The sequence below is a fragment of the Dendrobates tinctorius genome, unplaced genomic scaffold, assembly GCF_039654945.1.
Source record: "Dendrobates tinctorius isolate UK_male_01 unplaced genomic scaffold, ASM3965494v1 ptg000106l, whole genome shotgun sequence".
NCBI lineage: Eukaryota > Metazoa > Chordata > Amphibia > Anura > Dendrobatidae > Dendrobates > Dendrobates tinctorius.
This window is the reverse complement of record NW_027361774.1, coordinates 370,099-389,954: the sequence shown is the minus strand read 5'-3', so window position 1 is coordinate 389,954 and position 19,856 is coordinate 370,099. Positions and strand designations below refer to the sequence as shown.

Below are 19,856 nucleotides of genomic sequence, written 5' to 3'. Positions count from 1 at the left end.
CATTGGCACAGGCGGTAAAATGCCTCATCTTCCTTTTCCGATTCTGACCCACTGCTTAGGCATGCAGTGGCCGTGGGTAACGTGGACAATAACGACTTATTTTTATGTGACTGCCGAGCTGTCTGGCCCTATAGCCCATGTGGACACTTGGGCACCCTGGCCCCATCTGACTAAACCACTCTTCATCACTAACCTTAACTCTCAGCAGCCCCTCCTACAAATAACCCTCTAAGAACCTCCTATCAGGCCCCACTAGTATACCCCCTCTAGTGGTCCGCAACATAATTACAACTACCTGGTCTATAGGGGAAGCTATATAGTAAGAGTGTCCTTCTCTAATATCCCAAGAAGGATACACTACCTATCCCTGACTGTACATATACAAAGAACACATAATATGTAAGCATTATAATACAGGAATACAAGTCAATATATACAGTTTTCTATACAATGGTAACACATTCAAGTGGCAATACCATAAGCAATGAGCAGTAATACATAGCTATACATGTAGCAGTACCACAGGCAATTATCATAAAACACGTCTGTAAACATTTAGAACTGGAAGACAATCAGAGGGAAGGGGAGCATGAAAGACATCATATCTTACCCCCTTACACTCATGAGAGCTAACCAGCCACTAATTACAAATTCATCCATGCAGCTCTGGATTATGCACAATTCCAATTTCCAGTAACAAAATGGCAGACTGAAGACCCCAGCATGTCCTGTGACACTATTCTGAAAGCTCTAGACCCAGCCTACAAATTCCTCCATCCAGCCCGTTTCCTAGAAATGAGATTGAAAATCTGTCACGGCTCTTACCTGACTCCACAAAAGGTCATAGAATGGGGTTGTACACAACTTCTAAATGTTTTACATGCCATTCCCCAGAAGCCAACCTGTTTCATTGCTTGTGGGCATGCCCGGTCATTAGACTATTTTGGGAAAGAATACGGCAATACACCGCCACACATCTGACAAACTTTGTTCCTGGTGAACCCTTATGGGCCATATTTGGATACCTAAAACCAGATAATTACACCTGTTCTCCAGGGGCCCATAAACTACTGCATTTGGTGGCGGCTGCCAGGACTAGGGCCATTTTACAGACATGGATCCACGACCATGCCCCTCCTTTCAATATCTTTCTAGAGAAGCTGTCGTTCTTGCTTCAAATGGACTGGGTTGAGGTCTCTTTACATAAAGAGGGAAGGGTGCAGGCCTTTTTTGAAACTTGGGAAAGCTTCATCTCTCTGCTCCCAAAACGCATCCACAGCAATATTAAGACCTGTTCTCAGCCGACAGTCTGGTACCAGGAGCAGCTACTACTGTGGGAGACACCTGTCCACTGATGTCTCTGGGAGAACCGCTGCGAAGAGACACTTCGGGGTGTTTGGGGTGTACTTTGGTGACAGTGGGTCCTGAACTTAAGATTGGACACACGTGCTGGATGTCTGATGGGTAAACATTATGCTTGTGTTTGACATGCCCCCCGCTTCCTTCTCCCTTTTTTCCCTTCCCCGGATTTTCATGTTTGTCTTGATCTATTGTTCTGTGTACCAATGCGATCTCTAATGAGGAGGTTTTGTTACATATGCCTCAAACATTATCTGCATGGATATATGTAGGAACATTTTTTTTGCATTCAATAAAAACAAAGATTAAAAAAAAGACACAGCTGGACCCCAATGAAGGAGTAGAACCATCTCAAGGAGGATCACAGGGAAATGGACAGCATGAGACTTACATATGAGTGTCTGAGCAAAGGGTCTGAATACTTATGACCATGTGATATTTCAGTTTTTCTTTTTTAATAAATTAGCAAAAATTTCTACATTTCAGTCAAGATGAGGTGCAGCGTGTACATTAATGAGAAAAAAATGAGCTTTTCTGAATTTACCAAATGGCTGCAATGAAACAAAGAGTGAAAAATGTAAAGGGGTCTAAATACTTTCCGTACCACTATATATGTAGGGTGTATTTAGGTCATTGAGTGTAAGCCGGCAGTGAGTGGGGCCGCCATATCGCAATGTTAGGGTGCCAACCTCGGCGGCAAGGCGGGCTGAGTGATAGGCCATAATATGGCTAGATAACTTCTCCTCTCTGTACCTCTGATATGATAAGCCCCCCTTTATAAAGTATTAGAATCGCTGTAAATAGGAGGGTCTCGTTTTTAGCTATTTTTTCATCTTCCCACTCTTCCATTATCATGGCTCTAATGTGTTTGTTAGCTGGAAAGACTCTGTTTCTCTGGGTTCACAGCCCCTAAACATTTCATCCTGTATTGAGTGAGCCATTTGTGCTTCCACAGTTTTCATTGTACTCGTTCTGTATCGTCGGATGAAAAATAATCTTTATTCCTTTCCTCTGGGAGAACCTGAGGCATTTCCTCTCCACCCTCCAGATATTGGTACCGATCATAAGAACCTTCATCTTTCTCTGATGATACTTCCGTTTCCCACCTGGCTCTCTTATGACGGCACATGACCTGTACTGTCTGAGGGGGAACTGGACTGGAAACTGTGCTTAGCGCGTCTTCCCTAATTATAGACCTCATGTCAGCCATGAATGAGGTCTGCTCCTTCTTTAGGATCTTTGTAATACATTCAGCACACAGACGTTTCTTATGTGTCACAAGTAACTTAGCCAAGACACCTAACTATTTTGGCACAAAGGGTAATAAAAGGGATTTTTTCCTTGTAACTGTATAGCTTGCCCCAATATGGAGAGGAGATTGACATTTAGCTTGAGTAAATAAACCAATATATTTGGTTGAAGATCATTAGATCTAGTGATCTTCAACCAAATATATTAGTCTACCTGACCTAATACTGTAAGTGTTCTTTAATCTGTAACTGATGTAAGAACGAAACGTTTTGTTTACTACGATTGTGGACATTAAATTATTGTTTGATCACTTAAATTGGGTGCTCAGCCCATGAACTGGGGTGAACCCTGACATCACCGCACGAACACTACCAACGCCGGCCAAAAATTGCTGAGCAGTGGAGTGAATAAGCCGGAAGTTATTGAGCGGCCCCGGAAGTAGATATGGTTGGGATACAGGGAGATGGGACGACGCGTCGCTGGACCAGTAAGTATAATTATAATGTTTATTATTAATTTTATTCTTTGTTTTACAGCCCTCCCCATCCCATATCTATAAAGTCCAAGCTCGGGGTTCGGACACAAGTTCACGTCATCTCCGGCCCCGAGATCAAACTTTACAAAAAAACTCAGGAGAACCCACCGATATCGGTCATCGGGGGATATGCCCATCACTAATGGACACAATTAGAAACTAAATGGATCCGGCAATTAAATCCCTGACATCCCTATGGTGTAAATGAAGTTCTCAGCTTCTCCCCTTTCCTATAGGGGGGTTTGGTAGAATTCGTTCTCTACACTCTTTATTACATAAAACAGTTTTCTCTGATCTCAATGTGTCTTATTTGTTTTTATTTCCCCATAATACAACGGTCACAAGATCACCGATCTGCACTTTACTCTCCGATGGTGATGATCCTCTAGACATCCGGACAGTCAGGAGCATTGGTTCCCATCTGTGTCTCCCCACTATTCTAACAATGGACGCTCTCTCCGCGATCATTTCCTCCTCTATACGGTTATTACGGGGAATGACGCTGTGATGACTTCTCTTCTGGGAGAGACACAGATCACATGTGACTAATATTGCAGTGTGAAGAGAAACTTATATTTTCCGGTATTTTTCTGACCTTACATTGTGGGTTATGAGGTGTTTGGGGCTTGTTTTTTGTTCCACCCCTTTTTTCCTTTGTTTTTATCTTTCCAGTTGGTAATTGGGATTCTAATATAAGCCCATATACAGGGCCAGCTCCAGGTTTTTGAGGGCCCCGGGCGAAAGAGTCTCAGTGGGCCCCCCTTTTAACACATACCATGATTCATGCCGTGTGGCATCCGTGGTGCTGGCCAAAAAACGGACTTGTCTCCATGTGGATCACACAGACACACGCTCTGTAGCAAAACACGTTCATGCGAAGGAGGCTATTGATTAGGCCGGTTTCACACTAGCGTTTATGAGCGCAGTGACGGCCTGCGCACGGCTGCCGCTAAGCCCTGCCCCCTGCCGTGCCTCCACCGGTAGCTCCGCCTACCGGCGCATGACGCTGCATGCGCCCTGCGTCCCCTATCTTTATCACTGGGGGCGCAGGCCGTGCGCAATATGCATTTGGCGGCGCATGCGCCTTTTTGACGGTGCGCCGGCGCAACCAAACTGCAGCAGGTTGCGTTTGGCGCAGGTTGGCGCACCGTCAAAAGGACGCATGCGCCGCCAAACGCATATTGTGCACGGCCTGCGCCCCCAGTGATAAAGATAGGGGACGCAGGGCGCATGCAGAGTCATGCGCCGGTAGGCGAAGCTACCGGCGGAGGCGCGGCAGGGGGCGGGGCTTAGCGGTGGCCATGCGCAGGCCGTCGCTGCGCTCATAAACGCTAGTGTGAAACTAGCCTTAGTAGTGTACGTATAAAGGAAAGATGAGAAAGAAAGGAAGAACAGAGAGAGAGAAAGAAAGAACAGAGAGAGAGAAAGAATGAACAGAGAGAAAGAGAAAGAAAGAACAGAGAGAAAGAAAGAGGGGAAAGAAAGAACAGCGAAAGAGAGTACGAACACGGAGAAAGAAAGGAAGAACAGAGAGAGAGAAAAAAAGGAAGAGAGAGAAATAAAGAAAGATTAGAGAGAGAAAGAGTGGACAGAAAAAAAGAACAGAGAGAGAAAAAAAGAAAGAGGGGAAAGAAAGAACAGAGAGGTAGAGAGAAAGAAAGAGAAAGAAAGAACAGAGAGAAAAAAAGAGAAATAAAGAAAGAGGGGAAAGAAAGAACAGAGAGAAAGAAAGAGAAAGAAAGACCAGAGAGAGCGAAAGAAAAGAGAGAGGACGGAGAGGAAAGAAAGAACAGAGAAAGAGAAAGAAAGAGGGGAAAGAAAGACTAGAGAGAAAGAAAGAAAAAGAACAGAGGGAAAGAAAGCATGGCCAGAAAAAAAGAACAGAAAGAAAGAACAAAGAGGGGAAAGTGTAAGAGAATGGTCAGTTATAATATACTGAGCAGCCATGAGCGACTAGGCAGCCATTTTAGGAAAGTTAGGAAAGAAAATATTCAACTTTGATAATAGAAATAATACGATGTACTCTGTAAAAGCAGATGGAGGATGTAAAATGAGATCATGCCCATTAACAAATTTAGTTGATGTGCCTACAGGTAAATTGGATCAGCCTTAGGGCAATGAGAAACTAAAACCAACGAATATATGGTGAATATGTGAATTCATGATAGTGTTAGTAGGAAACAGACTTCTGAAATTGTCAAATGTATTAATTTATGGGTTTAGTCTAAGAACAGTAATAAGATTAATGACAGTAGTTAGAGATAATATTGGATTTATGTGGTTTTTAATGTGGTCTGGTGAAAAGTTAATTACTGATGTAATGTTGTGCCACTTCTTCCTTAGTCCAAAAAGATATGATGTAACCATATACGCCCTTTTGCTATAATATGTATACAGCTTTCTTTGTTTGCATAATGTATAAAAGGCACCTGCAATCTAGCTCGGGGCCTTATCATCGCCAGACTTCCTAGCGAATCTCTGCCCATCTGAATTCCTGTTTTTGCCCGCATATTTCAACTTCTTTGCCTTTCTGTTCTGTGTTGCCGTGTATCTCTGAATAAACTTCGACCTCAGCTTTAGAGGATTGTCTGCAGTTTGGTCCGGCTCTTCCAACTCTCCATTAGGACTTTCTCTAACAAGTGGCGATTGCCAGCCAGGAGGAGCAGCTCCGGAGAGCGGCCTCCAGAGGAACCTTTGGAAAAAGTTGCAGATGAGAGTTTCAGGTTGGAAGAGTGAAGAAAAAAACAAAAAAACGCGTGTGGCCACACGTGAAACCGATCAAAGGAAGTCAGCCTGAAGGAGAACCTCTCGTGATTGCTCTGAGAACGCCTGCCTGATTTTTTATAAGAAAAACACGGACAAAGAAAAAGACTATAAAAAGATGAGTAACTAAGAAGAAGCTATCTACAAGGACGTGAGAATTTTTTTTTGTGTCCGGTAGCAAGAAGCTTTAAAAGGGCGTGGGGAGACACCTGGCAAGCTAACGAGTGAGGCTGAAATCATGGCTGCACCTCTTTGGATATCTGGTCAAAAAGCTGCAGCGAGGTCTTCCATCTGAGAGGTGTGAGTATCTAACTTTGCTTAAATTGCATTTGCTGATACTAGAACAGAGTAAAACATCCTTGTAGACCACTGTAAATGTGGAGTGGTTACGGAAGCAGGCAGAGAAATATGCTGGCACACCCCAGCTGGAGGAAACCACGTGGCTAAATTGTATGTGATGGTTTACCACAGAGAACAGGGAACTAGATTGAAAGAATTCGCTAGGGAAAAGTAACAGCCGGGTATCGGCTTTGTGTAAGACAGTCATAACCTTTGATCAGGCTCTTGATAAACAGTCTACACCACAGTATGTATATGAGGTCACCCGGGCAGGGGCAGCGTATGGGGAGAGCTTAGAACAGTTGAATGAGACATTGAGACAAGCAGGAGAGACACAAAGGGAGGGGGTTGAGTTGGAGCCTTTGAAAGCACTCATAGCACAGATGGAGTCTGCAGTGGAGAAGTGCGGGGCTGGTCCAGAAACAATCTCGGAATGGAAATCAATGATACAAGACTGGATAATGGAACACACAGATACACTGGATAGATTGTTCCGACATCTTCAACACATGCAGGCACAGTTAAGTAAAGAATTGATCGAAGAGGAAGGGGATGATTCATCACAGGTAGATTTTAAATTTAACGCCGACACTGCCTCTACCCCGAGAAAGAGTCCTGGTCAGATGTCCCTGGTCCATCTTAAATTTATTAAAAATTTGCCTAATTGGGAGGAAAGTATGGGAGTGTTTTGTAATGTCCTTGGCTTTGAATCATGGCTTGATAAATTCCAAATTAAATCTAGGGAGGATGCTTCCCGTTATTTCATGTCTTTTGTGCACCCTGAGTTCATGTCTCATCTTCGAGCCCAGCAGGCGAAGGGTGTTCCGTGTGATCTGACAGAGCCGCAGGGAAGAATGAAGTTTGTGATTTCACAGAAGTTAGGGGGGAGAAAGCCCTCTCCGGCATTGTTAGATTCTTTTAAAATTAAAAATGGAGTGATCTCAGGATGGAGGCAGATAAATGGGTTGCAGCCTGGTGCGTGGTGTTTAATAAGACCTTAGACACTATGGACCAGGGTGATAAATTTGCAATGATGGAACAATTTGTAAAAAAGGTTCCCTTAGAAGTTTTTAAATCAGGAGTTTTGCAAAATGCTGAATCCATTGAAGACGTGGTTGAGGCTTTATTAACTAATGTTAGGACAATGCAATCCGAGGTGAAGGGTGATGAGTCTAATGTTTTTGCATACCATTCACCTCTGGGTGTATCTGCTGATTTGAGGAGGCCAGGAGTTCCAGGGGGTACGGCCAGGTACCGAGAATGGGCAGGTCCCGTTCGGCCGAGCCCCCACGGGATCCCATGAGAGGTCCTCCCTTGTGTTATTTTTGCGGACAGTTGGGACACTTTAAACGTTTTTGCCCCAACTTTGTGCCAGGGCCTATATCCCAAGAGCTCCGGGAGTTCTCTAGACCACCTTTCAAAGTTAGACCTCTGTATCCAGCAGTGAATGACCCTAGGCAGTATCAGCAGTACAACGGTCTTCAAATGGTTAACCCAGTCTCACAGGAGCCTTCTGCTCCTGCTCCTTCCCCAACGGCTTTCACTCATCCGCGCCCGGAGGTCCATGCTATTCAGGGAGGGGTCACTCCTCCTCGTCCCTACACTCCCCTGATCAAGGAGCTACGAGAACATGAGGACCGGACCCTGACTAAGGATCTCTTTGGGGCGGAGGTGGCAGCTGTTGGACGGAAGCCGTGTCCAGATGGGGATAATGGATTTTTCGGGCTTACCACGGCAGGTAACACTGATTGATGGAGTGCTCTCCCTGTTCCCCTTACCCTCCTTGCCCCCCTTTCCCTGGGCAGGGACGGTAGACCTTATGTCAGAAGGAGAATAGAGGGGTTGCCGTGGGAAGACATCCTCATCGATACAGGAGCCTCAGTTTCAACAACAAGACACAAATTGCAGTCACCCCCTGGACTGCCTGAGAATACTACCACGTTGGTAGGATTTGAGGGCTCCTGTATTCAAGCAGTAAAAAGTCGTCCAGTGAACCTGAGATTTCAGGACACAGGGGGATCGAAGCAAAGGGGTCTTCGATGCGCTTTTTGGGTAAACCCACAGTTACGATCCACTATTTTGGGAACTGATGTTTTGGGAGCAATGGGAATTGTTGTTGATTTATGTAACAAAGTCTTGTGGCGGAACAAAGAAGCCACTATCTGTTCTGTAATTGTACTTGTGGAGGAGTATGAGGAGAGTCACAAATTACCCATTGCTAGCTTCGGATTAGGTGCTAATGAAAATGTTGAAAAGGCTGACAATGATTCTTTGAAAAATGTATTGAAGCAAAGGTTCCCTGAATTGTGGATCTCAAAACTGATTGTGGGTTAATGCAAACTCAGGTTAAAAGTGATGGTGAAAAACTGCCACCTTTCCAGCGTCAGTACCGTATTCCTGAGGACGCCATCCCTTACATAAGGGTTGCAGTCAGTGAGTTGGAAAAGCAAGGTGTTGTTGTGAAAGGTAATTCCCCATGTAAAAGTCCTATACTACCTGTAAAAATGGAAGATGGCAGTTTTCGAATGGTGGTAGACCTGAGACTTGTAAATAAGTACACTCCTTCAGCAGCTCACCTTGTTGCATCTGTCCGTGAAGTTATGTCACAGCTGCGGAGTGATTGTAAAGTGTTTTCTTGTTTGGACATTGCAAATGGCTTTTTCTCAGTACCCCTAACACCTGAATCTGCCCTCCACTTCGCATTCACTTTCGAGAATGTGCAATACTTGTTCACGCAGTTGCTCATGGGATTTCACAGTTCTGTGGATTTCCATCAGGCATTGGCTCAAGTGTTAGAACCCCTTGGTTACGGAGACAAAGTCTTACAGTATGTGGATGATCTATTGATTCAAACTGTCGATGAATGTGAACACAGAAACCCTTAGAAATGTTTGTCAGACTTTACAAGATGCAGGACTCAAAATGAGTCTAGATAAAGTACAATTGATGAAATCAGAGGTTAAATTTCTGGGTGTGTCTGTCTCAGCAGAAGGAAAGAAACCCATGCATGATAGGGTTAAAGCTATTCAGGCTGTTCCCCTACCAACTAATGTCATTGAGCTCAGAAAATTTTTGGGTCTTATCAACTTTTCCAGAGAATTTATTGAAGATTTTGCTTATCTGGCTAAACCACTGTATGATTTATTGAAAGATGTTAATGATGATTTTGCACCTGTCAATGTGGAGGGAGCCGCCTTACAGGCTTTTGAGGGATTGAAGTGCGCCCTTACGGCAGCTGCCGCATTGGTTAACCCTGACCCTTCCCAGCCTTTTTACATTCAGACTCATACCGGTGATGTCTCTATTTCTTCTGTGCTTCTACAAAAATGGCCCAAAGAAAGCCCAGAAGTGTCTAGTCAGTTGTATGCCCTAGGTTACTACTCTAGGTTGCTTACACCTGTGGAAGAAGGATTCACTCTGTGCATGAAGCACCTACTGGGCGTGCACTGGACTATGAATCAAGTGAGACATATAGTGGGATTTGCTCCTTTAATTTTACAAACCCTGCATGTCACTTTAAAAACTTTGCTGAAAGGAAAAGCTTCAGGTATTAATTCACAGAGAATGGCTCAATGGATCATTGATTTTGAGACTATAGACTTACAATAGAAATAATACGATGTACTCTGTGAAAGCAGATGGAGGATGTAAAATGAGATCATGCCCATTAACAAATTTAGTAGATGTGCCTACAGGTAAATTGGATCAGCCTTAGGGCAATGAGAAACTAAAACCAACAAATATATGGAAAATATGTGTATTCATGATAGTGTTAGTAGGAAACAGACTTCTGCAATTGTCAAATGTAAGAATTTATGGGTTTAGTCTAACAGCAGTAATAAGATTAATGACAGTAGTTAGAGATAATATTGGATTTATGTGGTTTTTAATATGGTCTGGTGAAAAGTTAATTACTGATGTAATGTTGTGCCACTTCTTCCTTAGTCCAAAAAGATATGATGTAACCATATACGCCCTTTTGCTATAATATGTATACAGCTTTCTTTGCATAATGTATAAAAGGCACCTGCAATCTAGCTCGGGGCCTTATCATCACCAGACTTCCTAGCGAATCTCTGCCTGTCTGAATTCCTGTTTTTGCCCACATATTTTAACTTCTCTGACTTTCTGTTCTGTTTTGCCGTGTATCTCTGAATAAACTTCGACCTCAGCTTTAGAGGATTGTCTGCAGTTTGGTCCGGCTCTTCCAACTCTCCATTAGGACTTTCTCTAACAGAAAGAAAGAACAAAGAGGGAGAAAGAAAGAACATAGAGAGGGAAAGAAAGATGGCAAAGAAAGAAAGAACAGAGAGAGAGAAAAAGAAAGAACAGAGAGAGAAATAGGAAAGAAAGAACGGAGAAAGAGAGAAAGAAAGAAAGAACGAAAGAAAGAAAGAGAACAGAAAGAAAGAACAGAGAGCGAAAGAAAGAACAGAGAAAGAAACAGAGAGAAATAAAGCTTCTATAGAGATACCATAGCAGCCCGGCTGCCATTGTAGTGCCCACCTGAGCCTCCCGATGCAGGACAGATCATGATCCGCTCACATGGCCGACATCCCCGAGTCCAAGGCGATCCCGCTGTTCACGCTGTCAGAGGACACGATGATGGATCTGAAGCATTCCCTGAAGTGCCTCCATGGATCCGTCACAATCTCCTCCCAAAATTACCTAATTTCCGGTCAGTTTCCAGCACGACACTTCCGGTAGAAAGTCACATGCGAGTTTTAAAGTGCTTCTCGGGGCTCCGCCGTGTACTCCTGTGTCCGTGGGAAAAGTAAACTCCCGGCTGTGGCAGTCTCTCTCAAAATCGGGACTGTCCGGCTGGACCTGGGACGGTTGAGAGGTTTGAATGCTTCCCACCATACACCTCGCACGGCTCCGCTCAGTACACTTCCGGCTCCGCTCCCCACACCTTTTACACACGCGGCTCCGCTCCCCACACATACTGCTCTGCTCCGTACACCTCATACACATGCTGCTCCGCTCACCTCGTACACACGCGGCTCCGCTCCATACACCTCATACACATGCGGCTCCTCTCCGTACACACGCTGCTCCACTCCCCACACCTCGTACACACGTGGCTCCGCTCCCCACATCTCGTACACATGCGGCTCTGCCCTGTACACCTCAGACACACGCGGCTCCGCTCCGTACACCTCGTACACACGCGGCTCTGCTCCCCACGCCTCGTACACACGCGGCTCTGCTCCCCACGCCTCGTACACACACGGCTCTGCTCCGTACATCTCGTAAACACGCGGCTCTGCTCTCCACGCCTCGGACACACAGGGCTCCGCTCCGTACACCTCGGACACACGCGGCTCCGCTCCGTACACCTCGGACACACGCGGCTCTGCTCCCCACACCTCGTACACATATGGCTCCGCTCCGTACACCTCGTACACACGGCTCCGCTCCATATACCTCGTAAACACACGGCTCCGCTCCGTACACCTCGTACACACACGGCTCCGCTCTGTACACCTCGTACACACGCAGCTCTGATCTCCACACCTCGTACACACGCAGCTCTGATCTCCACACCTCGTACACACACGGCTCCGCTCCGTACACCTCGTACACACACGGCTCCGCTCCGTACACCTCGTACACACACGGCTCCGCTCCGTACACCTCGTACACACACGGCTCCGCTCCGTACACCTCGTGCACACATGGCTCCGCTCTGTACACCTTGTACACACACGGCTCCGCTCCATACACCTCGTACACACATGGCTCCTCTCTGTACACCTTGTACACACGCGGCTCTGATCTCCACACCTCGTACACACATGGCTCCACTCTGTACACCTTGTACACACACAGCTCTGATCTCCACACCTCGTACACATGTGGCTTGGCTCTGTACACCTCGTACACATGCTGCTCTGCTCCCCACACGTCCGCTCCCCAGACCTCGTATACACACACAGCTCTGCTACATCCCCCCTGTAAACCCCTCCTGACCCCACACATAAACTTCCTCTCATCCAGCACCATGACAACCAGCACAGCAGAGTCCTGCACACTGAGGACCCTGATCATGTGACCCCTGACTCCTCCCCTCCTGTGACCTCATTGCAGGTCCTGTGCGTGCCAAGAAGCCCAGCAGGAGTGTTGTCATTGCTGGGATTTATCAGGGCTGCGGTGGCCGGTGGGGTCTCTGGCAGGGTGAGGATGGGGTCAGTACAGTCATGGCCAAAAGTTTAGAGAATGACACAAATATTATATTTTCACATGATCTACTGCCCTGAAATATAATTGCAATCATATTATGAGTAACAAAAGGTTATATTGACAGAATGAGTTAATGCAGCAAGTCAATATTTGCAGTGTTGACCCTTCTTCTTCAGGACCTCAGCAATTCTCCCTGGCATGCTCTCAATCAACTTCTGGATCAAATCCTGACTGATAGCAGTCCATTCTTGCAAAATCAATGCTTTTATTTTGTCTGAATTTGAAGGTTTTTGTTTGTCCCCCCGTCTCTTGATGATTGACCACAAGTTCTCAATGGGATTAAGATCTGGGGAATTTCCAGGCCATGGTCCCAAAATCTCTATGTTTTGTTCCCTGAGCCATTTAGTTATCACCTTTGCTTTATGGCAAGGTGCTCCATCATGTTGAAAAAGGCATTGTTGATCGCCAAACTGCTCTTGGACGGTTGGGAGAAGTTGCTCTCGGAGGACATTCTGGTACCATTCTTTATTCATGGCTGTGTTTTTAGGCACGACTGAGAGAGCGCCCTTTCCCTTAGCTGAGAAGCAACCCCACACATGAATGGTTTCAGGATGCTTGACAGTTGGCATGAGACAAGACTGGTGGTAGCGCTCACCTGGTCTTCTCCGAATAAGCCGCTTTCCAGATGTCCCAAACAATCGAAAAGGGGATTCATCAGAGAAAATAACTTTACCCAAGTCCTCAGCAGTCCACTCCCTGTACCTCTTGCAGAATATCAGTCTCTCCATGATGTTTTTTCTGGAGAGAAGTGGCTTCTTTGCTGCCCTCCTTGAGACCAGGCCTTGCTCCAAGAGTCTCCGCCTCACAGTGCCTGCTGCCATTCCTGAGCAAGCTCTGCACTGCTGGTAGCCCGATCCCGCAGCTGAAACACTTTTAAGAGACGGTCCTGGCGCTTGCTGGTCTTTCTTGGGCGCCTTGGAGCCTTTTTGGCAACAAGGGAACCTCTCTCCTTGAAGTTCTTGATGATGCGATAGATTGTTGACTGAGGTGCAATCTTTCTAGCTGCAATACTCTTCCCTGTTAGGCCATTTTTGTGCAGTGCAATGATGACTGCACGTGTTTCTTTAGAGATAACGATGGTTAACAGAAGAGAAACAACGATGCCAAGCACCAGCCTCCTTTTAAAGTGTCCAGTGGTGTCATTCTTACTTAATCATGACAGATTGATCTCCAGCCCTGTACTCATCAACACCCACACCTGTGTTAATGGAGCAATCACTGAAACGATGTTAGCTGGTCCTTTTAAGGCAGGGCTGCAAAGGATGTTGAAATGTGTTTTGGGGGATAAAGTTAATTTTCTAGGCAAATATTGACTTTGCAAGTAATTGCTGTTAAGCTGATCACTCTTTATAACATTCTGGAGTATATGCAAATTGCCATTAGAAAAAATGAAGCAGTAGACTTTGTAAAAATTAATATTTGTGTCATTCTCTAAACTTTTGGCCATGACTGTACATGGGGGGGCGTGGCGGCGGACGCGGGTATCGATTCCCAGACAGCGTAAATGGGCCCCCACGTCTTGCCAGGGCCCCGGCATTTGCCCAGCACCGGGTGCTGACGCCGGCCCTGCCCATATATCCCGGGAAGTGTCAGGTTCTGGGATCTCATTATATTATTAATAACAATTTCATTCCCGATTATTCCCGTCATTTATTGCTCGTTACATTCTCTCTATAAAATAACAGTTTCCTCTTTGTTACACCTCCTAATACTGATCATTTATATCTCTATATTGTAGAGGAAACATTTCTAGGAGTGTATACACTTCACCACAAACACTTCCCATAGATTTTATTATCCATCACTGTTATTAAGCTGCTTTTCTCTTTATATCTTTACCATATCACTTTTTATTCTCTTTTCTTACCCGTTGCACAGTTGCACTCTCACTGGTCACTTGGTGGGGTCACATTTGGCTCTTTTCACCTGCATTGTTTTGTTTCCGGACCCCCCTCATTATCACTTCACCTGATTGATCGCTACCAGATGGCTCTATGCAGCATTATTCATCTTGGTTTTACAAACAGGTTTTCATCCTGATCCTCCTGCTTCACTGGGGAAGATATGACCGGGGAACAGGCCCAATTCCTTTAGGAACACCCCCACTTTACCCCAGAGTTACTCCCCTTGCCTGGATTAGTGCAGGATCTTGGTGTGTTGGAAACACTTAGGCCGGGGTCACACTGGCGAGGAATATGGCCAAGTGAGAGGCGCTAAAAGCACGCATTAGACACGGACAAATGATTCTCTATGGGGTCACTCGCACCAGCCGTATATTTCTCATCCGTATTCTAGGCTCCGTGCCAATCGCATGCTGCGATTGTCAGCGTACTAGTAGTACGTCCGTAGTACGCCAATGCAAGTCTATGGGTGCGCAAAAAATACGGATTACACACGGACCACACATGTGACTTGCGAGAAATACGCACCCGGTGTCTTTTAGCAAAGCCGGCAGTTCAGTGCGCTATACAGTAAACTCACACTGACAGGTTTAATAATGAAACGAAAGAATAGATATAGACACATAGAATACATTATATATATATCTATATATGCACTCTATGTGTCTATATCTATTCTTTGGTTTCTGTTAGAAACCCTGTCATAGGGCTCCATTATATGTCCATTTTGCAAGGCGGCGAGAAAATCTCACCATACGGATGCCATACGGATTACATACGGATGCTTACATGCGCAAAATACGCGACCACACCTTGATTACGGATGACATATGGAGCACTGTTTAGGGGCCATTCATCCGTATTACGCATGTAAAATACTGACCGTATTTTGCGTTGGTTAGTGTGACCCCGGCCTTATCCATACCCTCTCTGAGGAAGCTGACGGGGTGAAACGCCCGTAATAGGGAATAGTGGTGAATCTGCCATCTTTCTCTGTACACTCCCGGCATGTCGTCTGTAGGATCTGTAATCTCCATCTCTTGTTAGGATGGTTCCTCCTTTACACTATATGGGCTGTGCTGTATTCCTGGGATATCCCATATAGCACTGGCTGCACTTTATATCTCCTATCTGTACTCCAGGGATGTAATGCGCTGTCAGCTCTTTATTCTCTCACTATTTATACCCTTTGCTCTGTGTCCTCTCATTATATAAGCTATTCATCTATAAGTGCTGTCGGGATCCTTCAGATACTTCTTTCACCCGAAGGACCGATGTTCTTGGGTGTAGGACACCATATGTCTCTGATTAAATCAGCTCCGTCGAGAAGAATTACACAGACACAAGCTGTATGATACAACTCGGGATGCCTGCCAAGACGCCTCTGGCTTATCAGTTAGGCTTCCATCTTTTATAGCAAAGAATTTTAGTATTTACAGACATGCGCAGTATAAAAATGATTTCACAGCTTGTTTCAATCACAGAGAAAGCCATGTAGGCTGAGAGACAGGAATTTATCTGTTATCTGGTTTCGGTTCTCAAGGGAACAGAAAAGATAAGTTTCAACAAGAAAATGCAACATAGACAGAACTCAATTTAACTCCTTCAGTTCCTATCATTCCCCCCTTTGACATCTTTATTCTTCACAATCTGGAACACTGGATCCTGTAATGACAGCTGATAGTGTCCTATTCACCAGGTACTATCCCAGGCCGACGGGTTGCCCGAGGGAGACAGGTATCTTCTTTTACCCTCTCCATCCCCCAGTTACTAAGGCCACGTCTGTCATCACAAGAGTACGCTCCTTCATGCCAGAAATGAGATGTCAACCTAAAACTTAAAGAAAACAATTATCAACTTTGGTATATGTTCTGTCATTAACTTATCTTTCTCATCTGTTTCTGTATTTTTTCTTACATACAGAAAAACACCAAAAAACAAGTTTCAAAAATACATATAATACAAGGAGACAAACAACAATACGTAATAGAATAGGCTATCCAACCTCCTATACCCTTAAACCAATTGACTGGATTCAGAAAGGAGAAAGTATCTGACCACCAACTATCTTTATTGCGATCATTGTCTTTATCATACTGATCTCTAAGTTTTTGAACATCCTCTAATTTTAGCTTTAACTTTATAGTGTTGTTGGGATCTATATAATGACAGCAAGCGGGTCCGACGACCTGACACATGCCACCCTGTGCTGCCGTTAAATAATCCAGTACTATGGTATGTTGGTTAGTAACTATAATAAGTTGATTCTGGACAGCAACAGTGGTGTTAAGTATATCCAATATATCCCAGATTTGATCATCTAAATAATCTGTAGCCCTGACCAATTTATCCCACATTTGCGTGATCATAGGATAGATAAAAATAGAACTAACAATTTTATTAGCCACACTCATCTGCACTATATGTGGTCTCCCAGAAGGACGAGGTGTATTGTCAGCAGCTCTTTTGTATAATGTATGTTTGGGTATAGCCTGCATATCCAATTGTCGGTTTGGAATGATAAAGGTAGCCGGAGTCAAACGTCCCAGAGTACAAGTACCTCTTACCCCTACTGGTAACCATTTATATGCATTGTCTCCACATACCCAGAACATATCACTAGGTAAATCCCATAGGGCTGAATGTTGTAATACCAGTCTATGGACTAAATCTATGAACGCAGATACATTCTGAAGCATACACCAAGTTGTCCTAAAGGGCTACAATACCCTACATCGGGATTTCCACAGGTGGGAGTTCCTTTCTCATATCCAGATGACTCGTTGCAAGGTATATTACCTGAAATATTAAAACAAGTGTCATTATTGCCCTGGGGAAATAAATTGGAATACTCCCAGGACGTATTATGCAACCTTCTTTCTAGCAGTATTGGTTTGAAGGCGTCAGTAGAGTGGGAAGTTACACTAAAACTAACATGTAGGCCGTACGTTGGAACTTGCCCCAAGTTGATTAATCGAGTCCTATTCCTAGGTACCCAAGCCCCCCCCTTATATGCCAAATATTGAAGGTGAGTGCTACTTCCTGAAAGGTTACCTTGCCACCAGGGATATCCTACCCATCCCACAACAGGTATACCGATAGTCATATTCCATAACTTCACATTATTTGTGGAATTATTAGCGAGTGTGTCAGAACAGTCAGTCCAAGCGAATAACTCTTCGGGTGGGACAGGGATAACAAGAAAGGGAATACTCGTGGCTGATACTGGTGAGTACGTGCAGATCCAGCAATCTGCTGGAGGCTGAGTATCATTCAACCAATCTCTCAGTAATTTCTCATGATGTTGTATAAACCTATTATTCAATGGCATCGGAGAATTTAAACTGTCCCATGCAGCTACTGTCATTATAGGAAATGCAAAAAACCAAAGCATTATGCTCTTTTATATATTCTTATTGACTCCTGTGGCTAGTTTGCAATGTGATGTGTGGATCCAGGTTGATCGTCCTTCTAACTTGACAGAGGTAGGCGTTGTCAAGAGTACTTGATAAGGACCTTGGTATCGGGGTCCAAGCGTCTTTCTGGAGTGTTTCTTGACATATACATAATCACCAGGTTGTAGGCAGTGTGTTCCTTCCACACTATCCGGATCTGGAATGGAAGAAAAAACTAGAGAATGCATTTGAGTTAAATGCTTTTGTAACTGGATTACGTAACTAGTCAAACCATCCACATTAAGTGTTAAAACCTGTGGGTAGTACAACCCTGTGTTTGGTGGTCTTCCAAACAATATCTCGAAGGGTGACAGTTTAGTTTTCCCTGTGGGTGTGTACCTTACTGAGAATAATGCTAATGCTAGACATTCTGGCCATGGTCTATGGGTCTGTTCCATGGTTTTCTGTATTTTCAATTTTAGTGTCCCGTTCATTCTCTCTACCTTCCCTGAACTCTGTGGGTGGTAGGGTGTATGAAATGCTTGTTCTACACCTATCATTTGCATTACATTTTGCATTACCTCAGCAGTAAAATGTGTGCCTCTGTCTGATTCAATTGTTTCAGGTACACCGAATCGTGGTACTAGTTCCATCACTAGTTTCTTTGCAGTGGTTCGAGCTGTAGCCGTTTTCACCGGGTAGGCTTCTGGCCATCCAGAGAACATGTCAACACACACCAGAACATATTCATATGGTCCACTTCTGGGGAGTTGAATGTAGTCAATCTGCAGTCTCTGGAAAGGATATAACGGCCTAGGACTGTGTTTCCGTGGAGTCTTCACTACTTGTCCGGGATTGTGTGCTAGGCATATGGGACAGGTGGTACAGTGTAGCTGCGCCATCTTCCCAAACCCAGGAGCAATCCAAACGTTCGTGACTAGGCGTGTCATTCCATTGGCGGACATGTGAGTTGGAAGATGAACTGCTTCTGCCATCCTCGGATATAAAACCCTAGGCAAACAGTACTTCTGATCTTTCTTCCACATTCCGTCCGTTTTTTCGGCACCCATCTTTTCCCAAGTTTCCTTGTCTGTCTGGGCGGAGTCTTCTTGGAACTTTTGTAGGTCTGTAAACAATCCCAATGCATCCTGTTGCACTATGTTTACCTTTTCTGGAGTTCCCAAAGCAGCTTGCTTTGCCGCCTGGTCTGCTTTCTCGTTGCCTTTCGCTTCCATGTTGTCTTTTCTGGTGTGTGCTGGCACCCTCATAATGGCCACCTCCTGTGTCTGGGCCACATTCTCGAGGATTTCTCTGATCAGTGTGGCATGTTTTATGGGTGTTCCTGCTGCTGTCATGAAACCCCTTGTGCGCCACAAAACCCCAAAATCATGTGCTATCCCAAAGGCATAACTTGAGTCAGTGTAGATATTTGCTGTTTTTCCTTTGGAAAGTTTTAATGCTTCATTCAGAGCTGTTAGCTCAGCTTCCTGAGCGGACATATGGGGTGGAAGTGCCTTTGCTACAATAATCTCATGTGGTGACACCACAGCATATCCTGTGTGGAATTTTCCAGTGTCATCGGCATATCTGCTGCCATCCACAAAAAGTACAAAATCTGGATTTAGCAGTGGTGTGTCTGTGACATTGGGCAAGCCAACAACTTCTTGCTGCATCAGTTCTATGCAGTCATGTTCATGTTCAACTTCGTGTGGGGGTTCAAAAGAAAGTGACAATTGTTCCTCATTTACCTCATCTATCCCCCCTTCAGAATCCGCAATTGGCAACAGTGTAGCCAGATTCGGATTCTGAGTTTTGGTGAACGTAACATTAGGTGGCATAAGCAAGGCACATTGTAGTCTGAGTTGTCTGGCCATAGAAATGTTTAGCAGAAACCTGATTCAGGATACTGTATATATCATGTGTGGTACAGACAGTTAGTGGGTTGTCCAATACAATATCAGAAACCTTGTCAAGTAGTAATGCAATTGCAGAAACTGCTCTGACACAGGATGGTGTTCCTTGTGCTACAGAGTCTAGCTTAGCAGAATAGTATGCAAGGGGTCTATTCTT

General features: G+C 44.8%; 1 pseudogene; it reads right to left on the bottom strand.

The window, feature by feature from the left end:
• Nucleotides 1-15,695: 15,695 nt before the first annotated feature.
• LOC141100543 (uncharacterized) lies at nucleotides 15,696-17,785 on the bottom strand (annotated as a pseudogene).
• Between the last annotated feature and the right edge of the window lie 2,071 nt (nucleotides 17,786-19,856).